This window comes from Rana temporaria, chromosome 2 (assembly GCF_905171775.1).
Source record: "Rana temporaria chromosome 2, aRanTem1.1, whole genome shotgun sequence".
Taxonomy (NCBI): Eukaryota; Metazoa; Chordata; class Amphibia; order Anura; family Ranidae; genus Rana; species Rana temporaria.
Genome location: NC_053490.1, coordinates 272,714,548 through 272,733,966, shown reverse-complemented (window position 1 = coordinate 272,733,966; position 19,419 = coordinate 272,714,548). Strand labels below are relative to the sequence as shown.

At 46.0% G+C, this 19,419-nt stretch overlaps 1 protein-coding gene across 2 annotated transcripts in view; it reads left to right on the top strand.

The window, feature by feature from the left end:
- The first annotated feature begins 3,221 nt into the window (after positions 1-3,221).
- HPCA (hippocalcin) overlaps positions 3,222-19,419 on the top strand; it is a 37,766-nt gene continuing 21,568 nt past the window's right edge. Inside the window, exon 1 of one of the 2 annotated variants that reach the window (XM_040337019.1) lies at positions 3,222-3,477. The gene's annotated coding sequence lies outside the window, so the exon portion shown is untranslated. Of the gene's footprint in view, positions 3,491-19,419 lie in introns of both variants that reach the window. The other variant, XM_040337018.1, reaches the window with a different exon arrangement.

Here is a 19,419-nt window from a genome sequence, read left to right as displayed (position 1 = left end):
TGTTTATAGCGCAAAAAATAAAAACCGCAGAGGTGATCAAAAACCACCAAAAGAAAGCTCTATTTGTGGGAAAAAAAGGACACAAATTTTGTTTGGGAGCCACGTCGCACGACCGCGCAATTGTTAGTTAAAACGATGCAGTGCCGAATAGCAAAAACTGGCCGTGTCCTTTAGCTGCCTAAAGGTCCGGGTCTTAAGTGGTTAAGAGGAGGTGACGCCAGAAGTGGATTTGAATGCAGCGGAACACTTATTTGTTGAGTTTCACAGAGGAATATATCTATTAATAAAAATTTGCTTTGCACCCATCACAAATGTTTGTGTCTTTACATTTGTAATGGGTGCAAAGCTAATACTAGTACTGCACCCTTTGGACTGTTCGCCTTGGATGCTGAAGGACCTTGCCCCAGCACTGCATATGGCATGATTGGCCCCTCAGCTCATGGGGGTGGGGTTGCGCCCCTTGGACTGTTCACCTTGGATGCTGAAGGACCTTGTCCCGGCACTGCATATGGTCTGAACTGACCCTTCAGCTCATAGGGGGGGGTACGCCCTTTGGACTGGTTACCTTGGACGCTGAAGGACCTTGTCCAGACACTGCATATGGTATGAACGGACCCTTCAGCTCATGGGGGGTGCGCCATTTGGACTGTTCACCTTGGACGCTGAAGGACCTTGTCCCAGCCCTGCATATGGCATGAACAGGCCTATCAGCTCATGGGGAGGGGGCGCCCTTTTGGACTGTTCACCTTGGACGCTGAAGGACCTTGTCCCAGCACTGCATATGGTATGAACGGGCCCTTCAGCTCATGGGGGGGGGGCCCCCCTTTGGACTGTTCACCTTGGACGCTGAAGGACCTTGTCCAGGCACTGCATATGGTATGAATGGACCCTTCAGCTCATGGAGGGGGTGCGCCCTTTTGGACTGTTCACCTTGGACGCTGAAGGACCTTGTCCCAGCACTGCATATGGCTTCAACAGGCCCTGCAGCTCATAGGGGGAGTGCCCTTTTGGACTGTTCATCTTGGACGCTGAAGAGCCTTGTCCCAGCACTGCATATGGCATGAACGGGCCCTTCAGCTCATGGAGGGGGTGCGCCCTTTTGGACTGTTCACCTTGGACGCTGAAGGACCTTGTCCCAGCACTGCATATGGCATGAACAGGCCCTTCAGCTCATGGGGGGGTGCCCTTTTGGACTGTTCATCTTGGACGCTGAAGGACCTTGTCCCAGCACTGCATATGGCATGAACGGGCCTATCAGCTTATGGAGGGAGTGCGCCCTTTTGGACTGTTCACCTTGGGCGCTGAAGGACCTTGTCCCAGCACTGCATATGGCATGAACAGGCCCATCAGCTCATGGAGGGGGTGCGCCCTTTTGGACTGTTCACCTTGGAAGCTGAAGGACCTTGTCCCAGCACTGCATATGGCTTGAACAGGCCCTGCAGCTCATGGGGGGAGTGCCCTTTTGGACTGTTCATCTTGGACGCTGAAGAGCCTTGTCCCAGCACTGCATATGGCATGAACGGGCCCTTCAGCTCATGGAGGGGGTGCGCCCTTTTGGACTGTTCACCTTGGACGCTAAAGGACCTTGTCCCAGCACTGCATATGGCATGAACAGGCCCTTCAGCTCATGGGGGGGTGCCCTTTTGGACTGTTCATCTTGGACGCTGAAGGACCTTGTCCCAGCACTGCATATGGCATGAACGGGCCTATCAGCTTATGGAGGGAGTGCGCCCTTTTGGACTGTTTGCCTTGGATTGGACAATGAAGGACCTTGTCCCAGCACTACATATGGTATGATTGGACCCCTTCAGCTCATGGAGGGGTGGGGGTGTGCCCTCTGGACTGTTCACCTTGGACGCTAAAGGACTTTATCCAGGCACTGTATATGATATGAATGGACCCTTCAGCTCATGGGGTGTGGGGGTGCACCCATTGATCTGCTTGCCTTGGATGCTGAAGGACCTTGTCCCGGCACTGCATAAGGTATAATTGGACCCTTCAGCTGATGGGGAGGTGGGGGTGCGCCCTTTGGACTGTTCACCCTGGACTAGACACTGAAGGACTTTGTCCCAGCACTGCATATAGTATGAACGAACCCTTCAGCTCATAGGGGGGGGGGGGGGGGTGCGCCCTTTGGACTGTTCACCTTGGACACTAACCCGGCACTGCATATGGTATGGTTGGACCCTTCAGCTCATGGGGGTGTGTGGGGGTGCGCCCCTTGGACTGTTCACCTTGGACGCTGAAGGACCTTGTCCCGGTACTGCATATGGTCTGAACTGACCTTCAGCTCATAGGGGGGGGTACGCCATTTGGACTGTTCACCTTGGACACTGACGGACCTTGTCCCAGCACTGCATATGGCATGAACGGGCCCATCAGCTCATGGGGGGGGTGCGCCCTTTTGGACTGTTCACCTTGGACACTGAAGGACCTTGTCCCAGCACTGCATATGGCATGAACGGGCCCATCAGCTCATGGAGGGGGTGCGCCCTTTTGGACTGTTCATCTTGGACGCCGAAGGACCTTGTCCTGGCACTGCATATGGTATGAACAAGCCCTTCAGCTCATGGAGGGGGTGCGCCCTTTTGGACTGTTCACCTTGGACGCTGAAGAACCTTGTCCCAGCACTGCATATGGTATGAACGGGCCCTTCAGCTCATGGAGGGGGTGCCCTTTTGGACTGTTCACCTTGGACGCTGAAGAACCTTGTCCCAACCATCTGCTGGTAAGAAGTCAATGTTGTATTTTGTATTTCGGAGCTCCCCCGCAGAAATTAGATAATATCATATTAACCTAGATTGGAGACATCAGACATTATCCATGAATATTTGTAAATCATGCAGGACATCCATACATTGATCTGATTCTGACACAATGTGCAATAAACAGAACTGGCAACGATGTGCCATGAGAAGTGCTGAGAGTACATTGTGTGTACAGGACAGGGTTCCCCCCATGTGTACATGTGTGTTCTATATATGACAGGAACATACACGCATCATTCTTCTCTTCCAGCCTAAAGACTCATTCAGTTTGTGCTGAGCAGCCGACCGTTCCATTCCTCACGACAGGGGGGGGTGCAATGTTTCCTTCCCCGTGCCGTGTGATGTCATGATGCCGGAGATTGGAGATCTCCCCCTGCTATGGTAAAATAAATGAGGTGGGGGGAGTCGGGAGGTACAGTGGGCGTCCTGGGAGGATTCCCCTGATATTAGTGTGTAGGCTGACAGTAGGGATCCCCCCGCCATCTGCACAGTGCCGAGTCCCGGCCAGTCTGTAAGCTGTACAATCCGCTCAACTGCTCCAGGGAAGAGATCTACACGGAGAGATAACGGGGCTGCGATCGGGACCGGCTGAGCGGGGGACGGGCACTCAGTGACAGCTCGGGATCACAGGCAGACCATTGTTGTGTGTGTGTGTGAGTGCGGCATTGGAAGATCACACCTAGATCCGAGCACAGGACACAGGGATCAGGTAATCTAGAGAGGTAGGCATGGATCTGTCTGCTTCCTTATGACTAATCCACGGGGAATAGATCACAGCACTTCTGTACGATCATTATCACCATCGTCATCAATATGTGTGTGTGTGCAGGGATCGGATGATGGATCCGATCACACTGTATACAGGTAAGGGCTGTCCCCAGCACCTGTCTGATCAGACCACTGAGTAGAGGAATAGCCAGCCTTCAACTCACCTGGGGCTCTGCATGACAAGGGTGTACTCCATTCTCCATCCCCTACCCCTGGGATCATCCGGCATGCACATCTTATATAACATGAATTATGTAATATATAAATAAATAATATCTCATATCTCCATATGCATTAGGAAAAAAAAAAAGGATTGCAATTTTTTGGTGATATGCCAAGCCATGGACACGTCACGGTTGAACCATGCATGCGTAAACGATATATATGTCAATAGGCTTTTTTGATTGCATGTAGTACATTAGCAAGGGGATGATCAGGAATTATTTGGAGAGGGGTGATGTAGATTTTTTTTTGAAGGTAAGGGTTAATTGGTGAAATCTAGTGTTCAACCCTAACCAAGAATGAGTCATGACTGTCAGGTCCCCCCCCAGGATCCCCCTTTTTCCCGAAAGGGTCACATCTGCTGAGTTTGGTGTCCAGAGATAGTCTGCACATGCCAGCTGTGCTGAACAGCTGTACCAGACCTTGGGATAATCCGAGATCAGCCAGCCGGTAATGAGTTCTCCATCACACACAGGGAGGAGGTGACATGCCTGTGTTCAACACACCAGTATCTCAGGAGCAGAGGCTCATGCCCTATATCACGACCGCGCTGCCCTATATGTGAAAGCCCCTCTGATCGGGGTATGCCAGGGTTTAGAGATTCGGCTTCCATGCATGATATTTGGGAAGATTGGCTTCTGTGTATATTTTGATGAGTCCTCTACTTCCTTTTTAACATGGAACTATAAGAAACCCCCCATAGTCATAATCTTGATAAGCCCTCTACTTCCTTTTTAACATGGAACTATAAGAAACCCTCCATAGTCATAATCTTGATGAGCCCTCTACTTTCTTTTTAACATGGAACTATAAGAAACCCTCCATAGTTGTAATCTTGACGAGCCCTCTACTTCATTTTTAACATGGAACTATAAGAAACCCCCCATAGTCATAATCTTGATGAGCCCTCTACTTCCTTTTTAACATGGAACTATAAGAAACCCCCTATAGTCATAATCTTGATGAGCCCTCTACTTCCTTTTTAACATGGAACTATAAGGAACACTCCATAGTCATAATCTTGATGAGCCCTCTACTTCCTTTTTAACATGGAACTATAAGGAACACTCCATAGTCATGATCTTGATAAGCCCTCTACTTCCTATTTAACATGGAACTATAAGAAACCCCCCATAGTCATAATCTTGATGAGCCCTCTACTTCCTTTTTAACATGGAACTATAAGGAACACTCCATAGTCATAATCTTGATGAGCCCTCTACTTCCTTTTTAACATGGAACTATAAGAAACCCTTCGAAGTCATGATCTTGATGAGCCCTCTACTTCCTTTTTAACATGGAACTATAAGAAACCCTCCATAGTTGTAATCTTGATGAGCCCTCTACTTCCTTTTTAACATGGAACTATAAGAAACCCCTCGTAGTCATGATCTTGATAAGCCCTCTACTTCCTTTTTAACATGGAACTATAAGAAACCCTCCATAGTCATAATCTTGATGAGCCTTCTACTTCCCTTTTAACATGGAACTATAAGAAACCCTCCATTAGTTATTGTCCTAGATCTGCATTTTTGATCACCAACAATTGTTAATCGAATGAAAGTTTTCAAACCACTTTCCCCAAAATGCTTGTATTTCTAAAGGTTGGTTAGGGTTTTTTCCAGGTTTGGGGTTCCAGGTTTTCTTGTGTTATGTGACATGTTCTTGCCTTATATTGGTTTAGAAAGAAAACTCTATTTAACTATGTTTTGTTAAAGCGGTTGTATACCCGCGATTACTTGTTTATTTATTTTTTCACCTGAAAGGCAAAAGCCATAATGAGCTAGTATGCACCGCATATTAGCTCATTATGAAATACTTACCTCGGAACGAGGTGAAGAGAACTTACCTGGTCCATGCCGAGCGAGATGTCATCTTGACTCGGCTTGTCTTCTAGGTATTGCCGCTCCAGCGCTGTGATTGGCTGGAGCGCATGCGCGTGGGAGACTTTAAACCGGCAAGGTCCGGCGGCTTCCGGCCCTTTAGCCGAGGATCACCGCGGCGCATTGCGGGGGTAATATCTCCTAAACCGTACAGGTTTAGGAGATATTCTTTATACCTACAGGTAAGCCTTATTATAGGCTTACCTGTAGGTAAAAGTTACAAAACCCCCTATACAACCACCTTAACTAAAAAATGTCCCTTCTATTACTCCCAGCCTCCTTCCAATACCTTATTTTTGCTGCTGTGATCTGACTTCTTGTTAGAGGGTGACTACATTCATTCTCCGTGGTCATACTGTATGTAGGAACGTAGCCACCCTCTCCTCCTTGTTTGATGCTCAATTGATGGACTATGGGATTTGTAGTGTGCATAGAGCAAGTACACATGATCACAACCAGGGATGGGCTGGCCATTGGGACTACAGGGAGTTTCCCGGTGGGCCGATGGCTCAGTGGGCCGGCTTCAGTGACAGCAGACTGCCGCCCCCCTCCGCTCCTCTGTCTCTCCCTCCCCGCAGCGCTCACCTGGGGGGAACAAAGGAGCAGGGGGAGGAGCAGGGGGGACGACAGAGGCGCATGGGGGCAGGGGACAGACAGCTGATTCAACAGCTATGGCCTGGGAATTTCTCACTTCTGCCTAATCTTGTCCCATATGGGGGGGGGGCACCGAACTGATTCTTTGCCCCGGGTGAAATAATGTCTAGCTTCCCCACTGGTACTGCCTATAAGAGTACCAGTACCAGCCGTTCTACTCTAATAGAGTAGAACGGCTAGTGGCTAGTGAAGGGGAAAAGGGGGCTTGGGTGGCCGGGGGGGGGGGGGGGTGGTAGTTGTCCGGCCTTCATGGGAGAGACCTGTCAAAGTGGGCCAGTCTGGATGAAGTCCAGGGACAAATTTCTGTCCCAGTCCAGCCCTGATCACAACTAACATCCACTGCTTGTTCCAAGAAAACAGAAGGGGGGGGGGGGGGGGGTTCAGGAGCTCAAAGAGGCAGAAAAACACAGTAAGCCCCCTATTCACACTTGTACGACTTCAAAGTCATGCGATTTTACCCTCGATTTTGCTCCCGCGATTTGGCAGCGATTTTGCTGTGATTCGCGGCTGCGACTTCAATGAATGCCTGTGTAAGTGGCATCAAAATCGGACCAAAGTAGTGCAAGGACTACTTTGAAGTAGGCAGGAATTAAAGTCGTGCCAGTATGAATGGTAGTCATTGGAAATAATGGAGAAGGACTTGTCATACGATTTTGCAGTCCAAAATCGTAAGAAAAAGTTGCATAAGTGTGAAAGGGGACTAAGGTTCCATGCACAGTGGTTTAAAATTGCTGCTTCTACAGGAGATTTGTGTTCTGCCTGTAGAAGCGGCTCAATGTTATCCTATGTGTCCGTACACATTAGGGCGATTACGGGCAGATTTTGAGCTCAGCGTTTAGAGGGAGGAAAAAAAACCCCTTCTGATTAGAGCTTTCTAGCAAAAGAAAATGCAAAACTCATCTAAACCCTGTACAAAAAATGCTCCATATGAATGTTTTTTTCTCTGCCAGGGGAACTGGCGTTTTTTTTTTTTTTTTTTTTTAAGCCCAGTGTGGATGGAGCCAAAGAATTGATTTCATAAAACATGGATTACAGAGCCATTGAGTATGGGTTTGTATGGATTATTTTTGAAGAGTAGGGATATCGTTTAGTGTCACTTTAATGGATTGTTATTATAATAGTTTCCTACTTCTAAGACTTGATTTAGAAATGAATTCAGCGTAATATATTATACAGAGATTGTAGGGTAGGTGGGAGTGTTCATTTGACTTGACTTAATGTCTTTCCTATGGGTAGGCGGTTTTACATAGGACCAATCTCAAATGGAATGATGAAAGAACCTGAATATTCATAATCTTATGTTAGACCTATAGTTGCTACCTTAAAGCGGGGGTTCACCCCAAAAAAAATGTTTTAACATTAGATTCAGCCGAGTTGTCAGAATGGCAATCGGCTGTTTTTTTTTATTTTATCCCCGTACATACCATATTTTCACCGCCGCTTCCCGGGTATAATCTGCGTGACTGGGTGTTCCTAATTGATTGACAGGCTTCCGACTGTCGCATACTGCACGTCACGAGTTGCCGAAAGAAGCCGAACGTCGGTGCGCAGGCGCCGTATAGAGCCGACTCGCAGTCCGGTCCGATTCTTTCGGCAACTCGTGACGCGCTGTATGCGACGGTCGGAAGCCTGTCAATCAATTAGGAATGCCCAGTCCCGCAGAAGACATACCTGGAAGCGGCAGTGAAAATACGGTATGTACGGGGATAAGATAAAAAAAAAAAAAAACGATTGTCATTCTGACAACTCGGCTGAATCTAAAGTTACATTTTTTTTTTTGGGTGAACCCCCGCTTTAAGGCCATGTCGGATTGGGTGGTTCTGCTGTTTTTCACGCACCACCAGCAGCAAGATCAGTTGAGATCAAAATCAGATCTCAGAAGCCTCCCAAGTAAGAGGACCCATATTATTCGTTCATAACAATACCTACATAGTTATAGTAATTTCAGACAAAATATAAATAAATAAATAAATGCATTTACACAAAATCCCAAATGTAACTGGCCTTCTTTAAAAGATACATTAGGTCATAAATATGTACAAGGAACACAGCTTACTTTCACAGACATTTGGGGTTTATTTACTAAAGGAAAATCCACTTTGCACTACAAGTGCACTTGGAAGTACAATCGCTGTAGATCAGAGGGGGACATGCAAGGAAAATAAAAAACAGCATTTTAGCTTGCACATGATTGGATGATAAAATCTGTAGAGCTTCCCTTCATTTCAGATCTACCCCTCAGATTTACAGCGACTGCACTTCCAAGTGCACTTTCAAGGGCACTTGCAGTGCAAAGTAGATTTGCCATTCGCAAATAACCCCCTCTGTGTTTTATTTAGACATTTTGGTGTTTTTTTCAAAACCCACAGCCGGAAAACATTTTGTAGTAGGTATCTACTCTACTCAGATGGATTTCCCTACCCCTCTGGGTATGAGGGGGGGTCACAAAGTGTCATCATACAGATGACATCATCACCCAGCCCACTGTCACCCTTCTCTGATCCCTCACTACTCCCTACTCAATATCTTTCTATATGCTCTACATATGGCCACTTTGCATCTTCCTCTGTTAGTACAAGTTCACTTCAAAGAGACCCTGTCGGCATACCTCCCAACCGTCCCTGTGTCACCGGGACCGTCCCGGAAATTGGTCCCTGTCCCGAAGAATCAGGGCTGAGTCCCAGAATGCCTGGGGCATGCGCAGGGCGTGTGAGAGGCATCTTGGTTCCTGTTAGGTCTCTAAGAGAGATCAGACCATCAAATCCCTGGAAGAGAGAAGCCATTATAGTTACCTCTCCCCTGTACCTTGTGTCCTATCTCCTCTTCAGACAAGCTTTGCAGCCTCTGTCAGTGTCTTCAGCATTAGAAACTTTCTTTTGGATGCCTGCATTCTTCGTCATGTGACAAGTTTCCAAAAACAAGAGAGGAAAAAATATACTAGAACACATTAAAAATACGCATACAGAAACACATCCAAAGTGAGTTTTTGTGGTGTGAACTATAAGCAAAAACACATTCTGGAGTGCATTTTTGTGGTGTGAACAGGCCCTGAATCCTGTGATTACAGGACCCAGAGTAACATGGAGGAACAAGCCATGGTGTGTCAGGAGATGCAGGCATCCAACACTTTGACTTGTCATACATGGAACACACAGATGGAGACTGCAGCACTGGAACAGAGGGGAGGTAATACACAATGGGGTTGATTTACTAAAACTGGAGAGTGCAAAATCTGGTGTGGCTGTGCATGGTGGCCAATCGGCTTCTAACTTCAGCTTGTTCAATTAAACCAGTGATGGGGAACCTTGGCACCCCAGATGTTTTGAAACTATATTTCCCATGATGCTCTTGCGCTCTGCAGTGTGGGCGAGCATCATGGGAAATGTAGTTCTAAAACATCTGGGGTGCCAAGGTTCCCCATCACTGGAACCGTTGACCAAACAAACTGGAAGCTGATTGGTTTCTATACAGAGCAGCACCAGATTTTGCTCTCTCCAGTTTTAGTAAACCAACCCCACAGACTGGTATGCCACCCTAGACCACCAGGGATGACAATGACACAAAAAATGGATGCCAATCAGTGCCCACAATGGGCATCACTGATTGGCAGGCATTGTTTGGCACTGATTTGCATCCATTAGTACAACGCATACGATAGTGCCCATCCGTGCCACCTATCATTGCCCATCCATGCCGCCTATCAGTGCCCATCCGTGCCGCCTATCCGTGCCCATCCGTGCAGCCTATCCAAGCCCATCCATGCCGCCTATCAGTGACTATCCGTGCTGCATATTAGTGCCCATCAATGCCACCACATCAGTGCCCATCAGTGCCACCTTATCAGTGCCCGTCCGTGCAGTACCATCAGTGCCCATCAGTGAAGGAGAAAACTTACTTATTTACAATGTTTTATAACAGAAACAAAAAAAAATCAAAATTTTCGGTAATTTTTTTATTTTTTTTGCAGATAATAAATATCCCAGAAGTGATCAAATACCACCAAAAGAAAGCTCTATTTGTGGGTACAAAATTATAAAAATTTAGTTTGGGTACAGTGTAGCATGACCGCGCAATTGTCATTCAAAGTGCAACAGCGCTGAAAGCTAAAAATTGGTCTGGGCGGGAAGGTGTATACGTGCCCTGTATGGAAGTAGTTAAAGTGGATTTGATCAAACTGTGTCCAAAGAAAGGGCAGGAAATAATCAATTGTTCTGCTTTGATCGGCATCACTGGGATGCTTCGTTCATGAATTTGGTTGTGTTTTTATCAATCAGATCATGAGATTGCACAATGACAACAAAGATGTGATTGATAACTTACAATTGTATCTTTTAATTAACATTCGAAATCCACATCCTTGTGTGCGACATATCGATTGAATGACTTGTCCACTATAGATCAGCTATTCCCAGGGCTTTTGTTCTCAGAAAATAGGTGCAGAGACTCTCACCTTCTGAATCTGCCTTTGTTTCTGCCCCCTACCCACCTCTGAGCACCTTGGTTCCACCTCCTACCTCCCAGTACTGCCCCTTTTAGGCCTCGTACACACGGACGGACAATCCGATGAAAACGGTCCGGCGGACCGTTTTCATCGGATTGTCCGTCCATGTGTACGAGGCAGTAGTAGTAGAGGGGCAGTACTGGGAGCTAGGAGGTGGAACCAAGGTGCTCAGAGGTGGGTAGGGGGCAGAAACAAAGGCAGATTCAGAAGGTGAGAGTCTCTGCACCTATTTTCTGAGAACAAAAGCCCTGGGAATAGCTGATCTATAGTGGACAAGTCATTCAATCGATATGTCGCACACGAGGATGTGGATTTCGACATGTCCGCTGCCGGATTTTGGTCTGATGTGTGTACACACCATCAGACCAAAATCCCAGCGGACAGCGAACGCGGTGACGAGGGCGCGACGTGGCCGTGACGATGACGCGGCGACGTGCGCGACCCTGGAAGGTCAATGCTTCCACGCATGCGTCGAATCACTTCGACGCATGCGAGGGCTTTCGGGCCGAGCGGACATGTCCGGTAAGTCGTACAGACGACCGAACATGTCCGACGGACAGGCTTCCAGCGGACATGTTTCTTAGCATGCTATGAAACATTTGTCCGCTGGAAACCTGTCCGCTAGGCCGTGAATCCGGTTCGGTCGGCCGTACAGACGACCGAACATGTCCGCGGAAACTGGTCCGCGGACCAGTTTCAGCAGACATGTTCGGTCGTGTGTACGAGGCCTCAGAGAATACAGTGCCAAGTCCAACTTTGCGCTGCTAAGTGATTTGCACGGAATTCATTAATAACAACAAGACAGTAAAATAGATCCCCTTTTATGAGCAACAATAGACCCCACCCCAGAAACAGTAAACCCCCCGAAACAATAGAGTCCATCCCAGCAACAATAGACACCCCCTATGCAACAATGGACCCCCAGCTGCAACAACAGATCTCCCTGCAGCCAGCAACAATGGACCTCTCCCTCAACAGTAGATCCCTCCCAGCAACAATTTCCAACCCAACAGTAACAATAGACCTCCCATGCAAAAACAGATCCCCACCAGCATCAATAGAACCTCCAGCACACCTCAGCACTCCTTCCCATTACATACATTCATTGCTGGAGGTGCAGGAACTGCATTCCCTCACTTCCCTGCTGAAAAAATGCCCTGATTATTCCTAACATCTAAATGTTTGTGTTTCTTAGCTGGACATGATTATTTTACTACAAATAGTTTTGTTTTATAGAGCAGTGGTGTGTTTAAAAAAAAATAGGTCTTAGATTCTGTAGCAAAATGTTCTTTTATTTAAAACATTTCACAAATTACTGATTATGATAATGTATCATTTAGTTGTAGCGATAATAATTTTTTAGCAGGGGTTCAATGAAACATAGAAAATTGATTCAAGCGTTGCTCTGGGGTTAAAAAGTAGAGATAAGCCTGGGCATCCTCAGAACTCATTTCTATCTGCATAGGCTAACAAATGACAGCGCTCCAGGTCAGACTGCCTCAATCCAAGCCCCACTGTCCATCAAGAAAGTGTCGGTCCCATTGGCAGCCGCAGAATCACAGGAAAGGAGAATGGATGAAGGGCTGAGTCACACCTATGCAGGTTGCAGTTGCATCTTTCGTTTTTCGTCACGTTTTTCATCCATTGAAGTCTATGGAACCAAAAAACACAACCTGCTGGTCCCTGGCCCTTTCCATAAAATGCACAGATGTGAACGTGACCCATAGGAAACTATGTTAAATGGACTGTAGTATGTTTCTGCAAAACTGAAAACACACTAAAGAAATGCATAGGTGTGAACCAGGCGCCGAATGGGAAATCCAGCAATTTTATTGAAAGGATCCAAAGATAAAAACATCTGCCCACAAACACAAGAGCAGACTTAGGCTCCATTCACACTAATGCATTTTTTGATGCATTTTTCAGGGAAATGCAGGGAAATTTGTGAGCCTAGGTTCACACTGCTGCGAATTCAAAATCGCGGTAAAATGCGCGATTTTACCGCGATTTCGCGGCTGCGATTTTGCCGCGATTTCGGCCGCAATTTAATGTAAATCGCGGCCCGAAATCGCAAAAAGTAGTACAGGAACTACTTTTTGAAATCGCAGATGCGGCGTCGCACTGATTAGGACAGTGCCATTGCCGACAATTGCCGCCGATTTGAGATGCGATTTGACATGTCAAAACGCATCTCGAATCGTTCCAAATCGTACCCAGTGTGAACCAGGGCTCAACATGGTTTCCTATGGAACATGTTTTACATCAATGCTTTTTTGTGGCTCTGCGTTTTTGGAAAGGGCTGGGGACTTTTTTCCCTGCAAAAAGCAGCGTTTTGCATGTAATAGAATTCAATGGGCCCCCATCCAAAACGCAAGTACCGCGTCTTTACTGCGATTTTGCCGCGATTTGCGTTTTTTTTAACCTGTTATAGCTGGTTGTTAAAGGAAATGTTAAAATTTGTAAAAAAAAAAAACGATAATCGCGGTAAAAACGCGTGTCGAATAACGCAGCAAGCACTGCAAAAACGCTCAAAAGCAACATGCATAGTTGTGAATGGAGCCTAAGAAGCATTTTACGCTGATGGCTCTTATGCCGCATACAGACGGTCGTTTTTTGTGATGAAAAAAAAATGACGTTTGAAGTGATGAAAAAAAACGACATTTTTGAAACTTCATTTTCAAAAACGATGTAGCATACACACCATCATTTTGAAAAATGATGAACAAAGTGACGGCACTCTAAAGGGGAAGTTCTATTCGCCTTGAGGCTGCTTTTAGCTGGTTACTTGTTAGTAAAAGACGATTCGCGCTTTTTTGTCTGTTACAGCGTGATGAATGTGCTTACTCCATTATGAATGGTAGTTTTACCTCCCGTCTCAAAACTTGCTTCTGGGCATGTGCGGGTTTAAAAACGTCGTTTTGCCCACACACTATCATTTTCATTGACACAAAAAATGACATTTTGAAAAACGACACAAAAAATTCGAGCATGTTCGAATTTTTTTTTGGTCGTTTTTCTGAAGACATAAAACGACATTTTCCCCACACACTATCATTTTAAATGACGTTTTCAAAAACGTCATTTTTTTTCATCACAAAAAACGATCGTCTGTATGCGGCATTAGGCCTGATTCACACCTAAGCATTTTTAGTGCATTTTGCAGATTTGCACTACAGAACGTGTTCCATAGGAAACCATGGTAAATGGACCGTAGAACAAATCTGCTAAAAGCACTAAAAATGCAGAGGTGTGAATCCAGCTTAAAAGTAAAGGTCGGAAGCTACAAATACTGTAGCTGTTGACTTTTAATACTAGGGCACTTACTTGTCCAGGGATCCAGCATTGTCCTCACCAGAGCCGAATCTTCAATCAGCTATCGGATGCTAGCACTGCCATCTTGGCATAGTAGCTGGTTTCCTACTGCGCATGCGAGAAGTGTGCTGTGCTTTGTGAATGGGCCGCAATCTTCTGAGACTTGTGAAGAGTCCTTGAAGGTTGTGGGGGAAGGAGAGGGGCCAAACCTCCGACTCAGCGAATTTAGCTGGAAGTGGGAGCGGGTACTTTTCAAAATCGGGTACCCCCCCAAAAGGTTCCAAATGTGGCAGGGGAGGGGAGGCAGACAAGCCGAGCTTCCCCTTTTGGGTGGAGCTCCGCCTTAAGCCAGCCGTAGATGGTTTGAATCTTGAAAGATTGAACCAGCCTGTTGGAGTGTTCTCCCAGAGGGGACTGCCTCCCCTACCCCCTGTGTGTGTTGATGGGGGAATCGAGCAAATTTCTTCCCTGCAATCCTCCATCTATGGCTGGCTTTAGTCATAACAAATAAGCTAATTTAGTGTGAAACCTTGAGCGTAAAATGGGTCAACGTTTGCCATTGTCTTTGTGGGCTGTGATGTTTTTTTTTATCTTTGGATCTTGTCAATAAAATTGATGGATTTCCCATTCAGCAGTGTGGTATTATCCACTCTCCTCTCCTTTCATTTCTATCTGAACTCCAAACTCACCCTCCTTTTTTTACTCCAATGAGCTGCAGGCTGTGTGATACCTACGTCATAGCTCACGTAATCAAAGATACAGCCTGCGGGGCATGACATGGAATTTGGTTAGAAATGAGTTCAGAGGATGGCCAACCTCACCTCTACTAAAATGGTTGAGAAAGGCTTCCCCGCTGACAGCTGAATGTATAAAAAATTGCCGGCTAAAAAAATTCACGTCTGGTATGGACTTGGAGGGGACACCCCTCCCCCTCGACCTATTTTTTTTTAAAAATGGCGTGGGGTCCCCCCCAAAAGCCACACCAGACCCTTATCTGAGCATGCAGCTCGGCAGGTCAGGAAAGGGAGGTGGACACGTGAGAGCCCCCCTCCTGAACAACATGGGGGTGGTGGTGGGTGTTTTAGGGCAGGGGGGCTCTTTTTTTTACATTCAGCAGGGAAGTCCACTTACAGCAGATAACTCATCTGTTGCTAAGGGCGCGGCGGCCAGCTTCCTGTCCCACTTCTTAGCAACCAGCTATATACCGTGAATGTAATAAAAAAAATGCACATGCAGTACTTGCATTTTGGATGCAGGCCCATTGAAGTCTATTACATGCAAAACGCTGCATTTTGCGGGAAAAAAAGTCCATGACCCTTTCCAAAAACGCAGAGCCACAAAAATGCATTATTGTGAACGTGTTCCAAGTAAAAAAATGTCCTGCATTTCTGCAAAATGCAAAAAGCATAAAAAAAACGCATTAGTGTGAATCAAGCCTTAGAGAAACAAGAATAGTTCAATCATAAAGAGTATTGTGCGCAGAGATTTTTTTTTTTCCACATGAGGGTTGATTTACTAAAGCAAATGGACTGTGCACTTTGCAGTTGCTCCAGAGCTTAATAAATGAGCAGAAGCTCTACCGACTTCCATCATCCAATCAGATTCAATAAATGTTTTATTTATTTTTTCTTTTCATGTGATTGGTGTCTGCAGCATTGGCAATCTGGGAAGAGGGTAGCGTTAGATGGACTTGACTAAGACATTTAGGGCACTTTCATACTGAGGCGTTGAGGCATCGGCGGTAAAGTGGTGCTATTTTTAGCGGAGCTTTACCGTCGTTTTAGCGTCCCTTTTTTCGGCTGCTAGTGGGGCGCTTTTAACCCCCGCTAGCGGCCGAAAAAGGGTTACAAGCGCTGCTGCAGCGGGGCTTTGCCGTCGCTGCCCATTGATTGCAATGGGCAGGGGTGCTAAAGCGCCTCAAAGATGCAGTTTGCATAGCGCCTGTAAAGCGCCTCAGTGTGAAAGTAACCTAAAGCTCAACTCCAGCTAGCACTTTATAAGCAGTTACAGCTACAGTTTTTTTTTTTGGGGGGGATTTTGGCTTTTCTTAAAAGAATAAAGAGTAATCATTGTAACTGTTTGTAACATTGTAAACTGGTACTTTTGCTGGACAGTTTAGTCTCGTAAAGGTAAAATAAGGCTTACTGATCGAATCAGCATTTGAAAATAAAGGAAAATAAAATTGAATGCAGCCACCACATTTGAGAATTGGTAAGCTGCAATTTATTACATTTTTTGGGGTTTAACACTGCTTTAAAGTGGTTGTAAAGGCAGAAGTTTTTTTTAACTTAATGCATTATATGCATAAAGATAACAAGCCTTCTGTGTGCAGCAGGCCCCCATAATACTTACCTGAGGTCCCTCTCTGTCCAGCGATGTCCACGAGTGTCTCAGCTGTCCCAGATTCACCTTCCTGATTGGCTGAGACGCAGCGATGGCACCATTGGATTCCGCTGCTGTCAATCAAAGTCAGCTAGCCAATCAGAGGCAGGAAGCTGTAGGGGCACTGAACAGGAGGGAGGAGCCAGGATCACAGAAGAGGGACCCGAGAAGAGAAGGATCCGGGCTGCTCTGTGCAAAACCACTGCACAGAGGAGGTAAGTATACCATGTTTATATTTATAGGAAACAAACCTTTCTAATCACTTTAATGCTTCATATACATCATCACTTGCCTGACGAAGAGGTCCTGCGTGGCCTCGAAACGTTGCAATCCTTGTGATGTTTTCATTGCATTAAAACTTTTGGACATTTTATACGATCCGTGGTGTGCTGGCGAATATGTTCATATATTTCATATACATCTGCACATTTATGCAACGCACAAAAAACAACCGTTGCACTTGTTAATGGCACCCCAAACGCAGTCAGCAGACCACATGTTTTCCGGAGCGTCTAAACGCCGGAAAGGTGCAGGTGCAGGAGCTTCTTTGTCATGCATAGGCATTCCATTAAAATGAATAGGCTGCCCTATGCGTGTCACTAAAAAAACACACGTTTATTCAACGCTAAGATGAGAATGTTGCCTAAGGCTGGCCATAGATGGTTCATGGCTGAATGAAAAGAATCGTTTCCCCCTTTCACACATGAGGTGGATGGGGGAATCCTCCCTGCTGTGTCGTATTCTAACAGTGGGAAGTGGGGGAGACTCCCCCCCCCTGCTGTCAGAATACATAGATCAGTGCTGCAGCCATTAGCTGCATGTGCTGATTGAATGGCTAAAATCAGAAAGGGCAGTCGAACCGAAGCTGATCGGTAGATCGACCCCTGTTTAACTGCGGTGGTCCCTTTCACGCAGGGGGGCCATTTGTCCATTTTTCATCTATTCGTTGACGGGTGAAAAACAGACGGCAGTGCATGTCTATGAAGAAACGGATATAAAAGGATGATCATTCGTTTACATCTGTATCTGTTAAGATCCGTTTTTTAAAACAGATCATAGCTCTGTTTTGGCTGTTAATTTGAAATAAAATTGAGCCTTGTTTTTTTTCTTTTCCAATAAGCAGTTAATAGAAGAAAAGTAAACTATGGGTGACTGATAAATGCTTCAGCGCACAATGTAGTATGAATATACTCCATGGGATAATGAAGAGAAATCTAGTTAAAAATGATCCGTGGCAGAGATGCCTTTTCCTACCCCCTCCCCTGTAATTACAGCTTAGAACAATGCACACATTATCCACTAGGTGCTGTTTTGCGCATAATGCATTCAATTACTACAATTAACATTTGCTGAGCCTGTAGAGGATTACAGAGAAATGCTACGTTATTTATTTATTTTCCTTTTTTTAGATGTGCAGGTTAGTCCGTGTGTTTTATGTTTGTGTGTTTATCTAAAACTCTAATTGATGTCGCCTAAAATGTTTTTTTACAATTCTGACAGCACAGCAATTAAGTGCAGATTGACAAGTTAAAACCTGTTAACTTTCCATTTCTGCAGCCTAATGAGTATAGTTTGTCACAAAGCTTATTAGATAGAGCTTTATGTGCTGCTGCTTTACATCAAAGACTCATCCCACTCTATTGGCATGATAGTCTGATTCTGTGTAGAGTAAACATGATCTTCTCAACAGATATTCTAGGAGAATAAGGGTCTGGATTGACGGCTTGGAAATTATTGTCCAGTCCTCCAGTGCAATGTTTCTCAACTCTAGTCCTCAAGTACCCTCAACAGGTCATGTTTTCAGGCTTTCTATTATTTTGCATAGGTGATTTGATCAGTTTTACTACCACAGCTGTTTCATCTGAGGGAAATCCTGAAAACATGACCTGTTGGGGGTACTAGAGTTGAGAAACATTGATCCAGTGGACCCAATGATGCCTAGTCTTAAAGCGGATGTGCGCTCAAAAAAAAATATTAAAAGCCAGCAGCTACAAATACTGCAGCTGCTGACTTTTAATATAAGGACACTTACCTGTCCTGGAGTCCAGCGGCGTCCACAGCAGAGGACAAGCGATCGCTCGTCACCCTGCTGCTCCCCCCTCCATCCACGCTGAGGGAACCAGGAAGTGAAGCGCTCCGGCTTCACTGCCCGGTTCCCTACGGCGCATGCGCAAGTCGCGCTGCGCCCGCCGATTGGCTCACACGCTGTGTGCTGAGAGCCGAGTGTTCCCAGCACACAACGGGGGACGGACGGGATGTCAGGAAAAACCCGTCTTTTGCCCGTGACGTGTGGCCGGAAGTGGGTGCAAATACCTGTCTTTAGACAGGTATCTGCACCCCCCTCCCCCCTGAAAGGTGTCAAATGTGACACCGGAGGGGGGAGGGTGCCGATCAGCGCGACTTCACTTTAGGGTGGAGATCCGCTTTAATTCAGCTGAGATCCCCCTCCCCTTTTTTTTTGGTAGGGGGGACTTTCATTGATAGTTTTCTGGTATGATTGAACCTCAACTATGGTGGTTTCTGATAGAACGGGAATATTTACCTCTTGCTAAATCTGCTAAAAAAAAATTTTTTTGAAAAGCAGTGGCTGTAGCAACTGGACAGCAGACTGATGCATTGCAAAAAAAAAAAAACTTTAAGCTCCATAAACACAAAAAAAAAAGACAGTTCCCTTGGCAGAAAAAAATGCTCATAAAAAGCATTTTTGTACTTAGTTAGGGAGCGTTTAGTGTTTGTGTCTCCCAGAAAGCTCCAATCAGAAACGCAAAGCAGATGTTTTTTTCCTGCCCCTGAAGCCTCGACACACGACCGGATTTCCTGCCAGAAAAACTGCGGGGAGAGCTTTTGGCCGGGAAAACCAGACGCGTGTATGCTTTCTCGCAGTTTTCCCGACAGGAAAACTGCCGGGAATTCCGGTGGGAAAATGGAG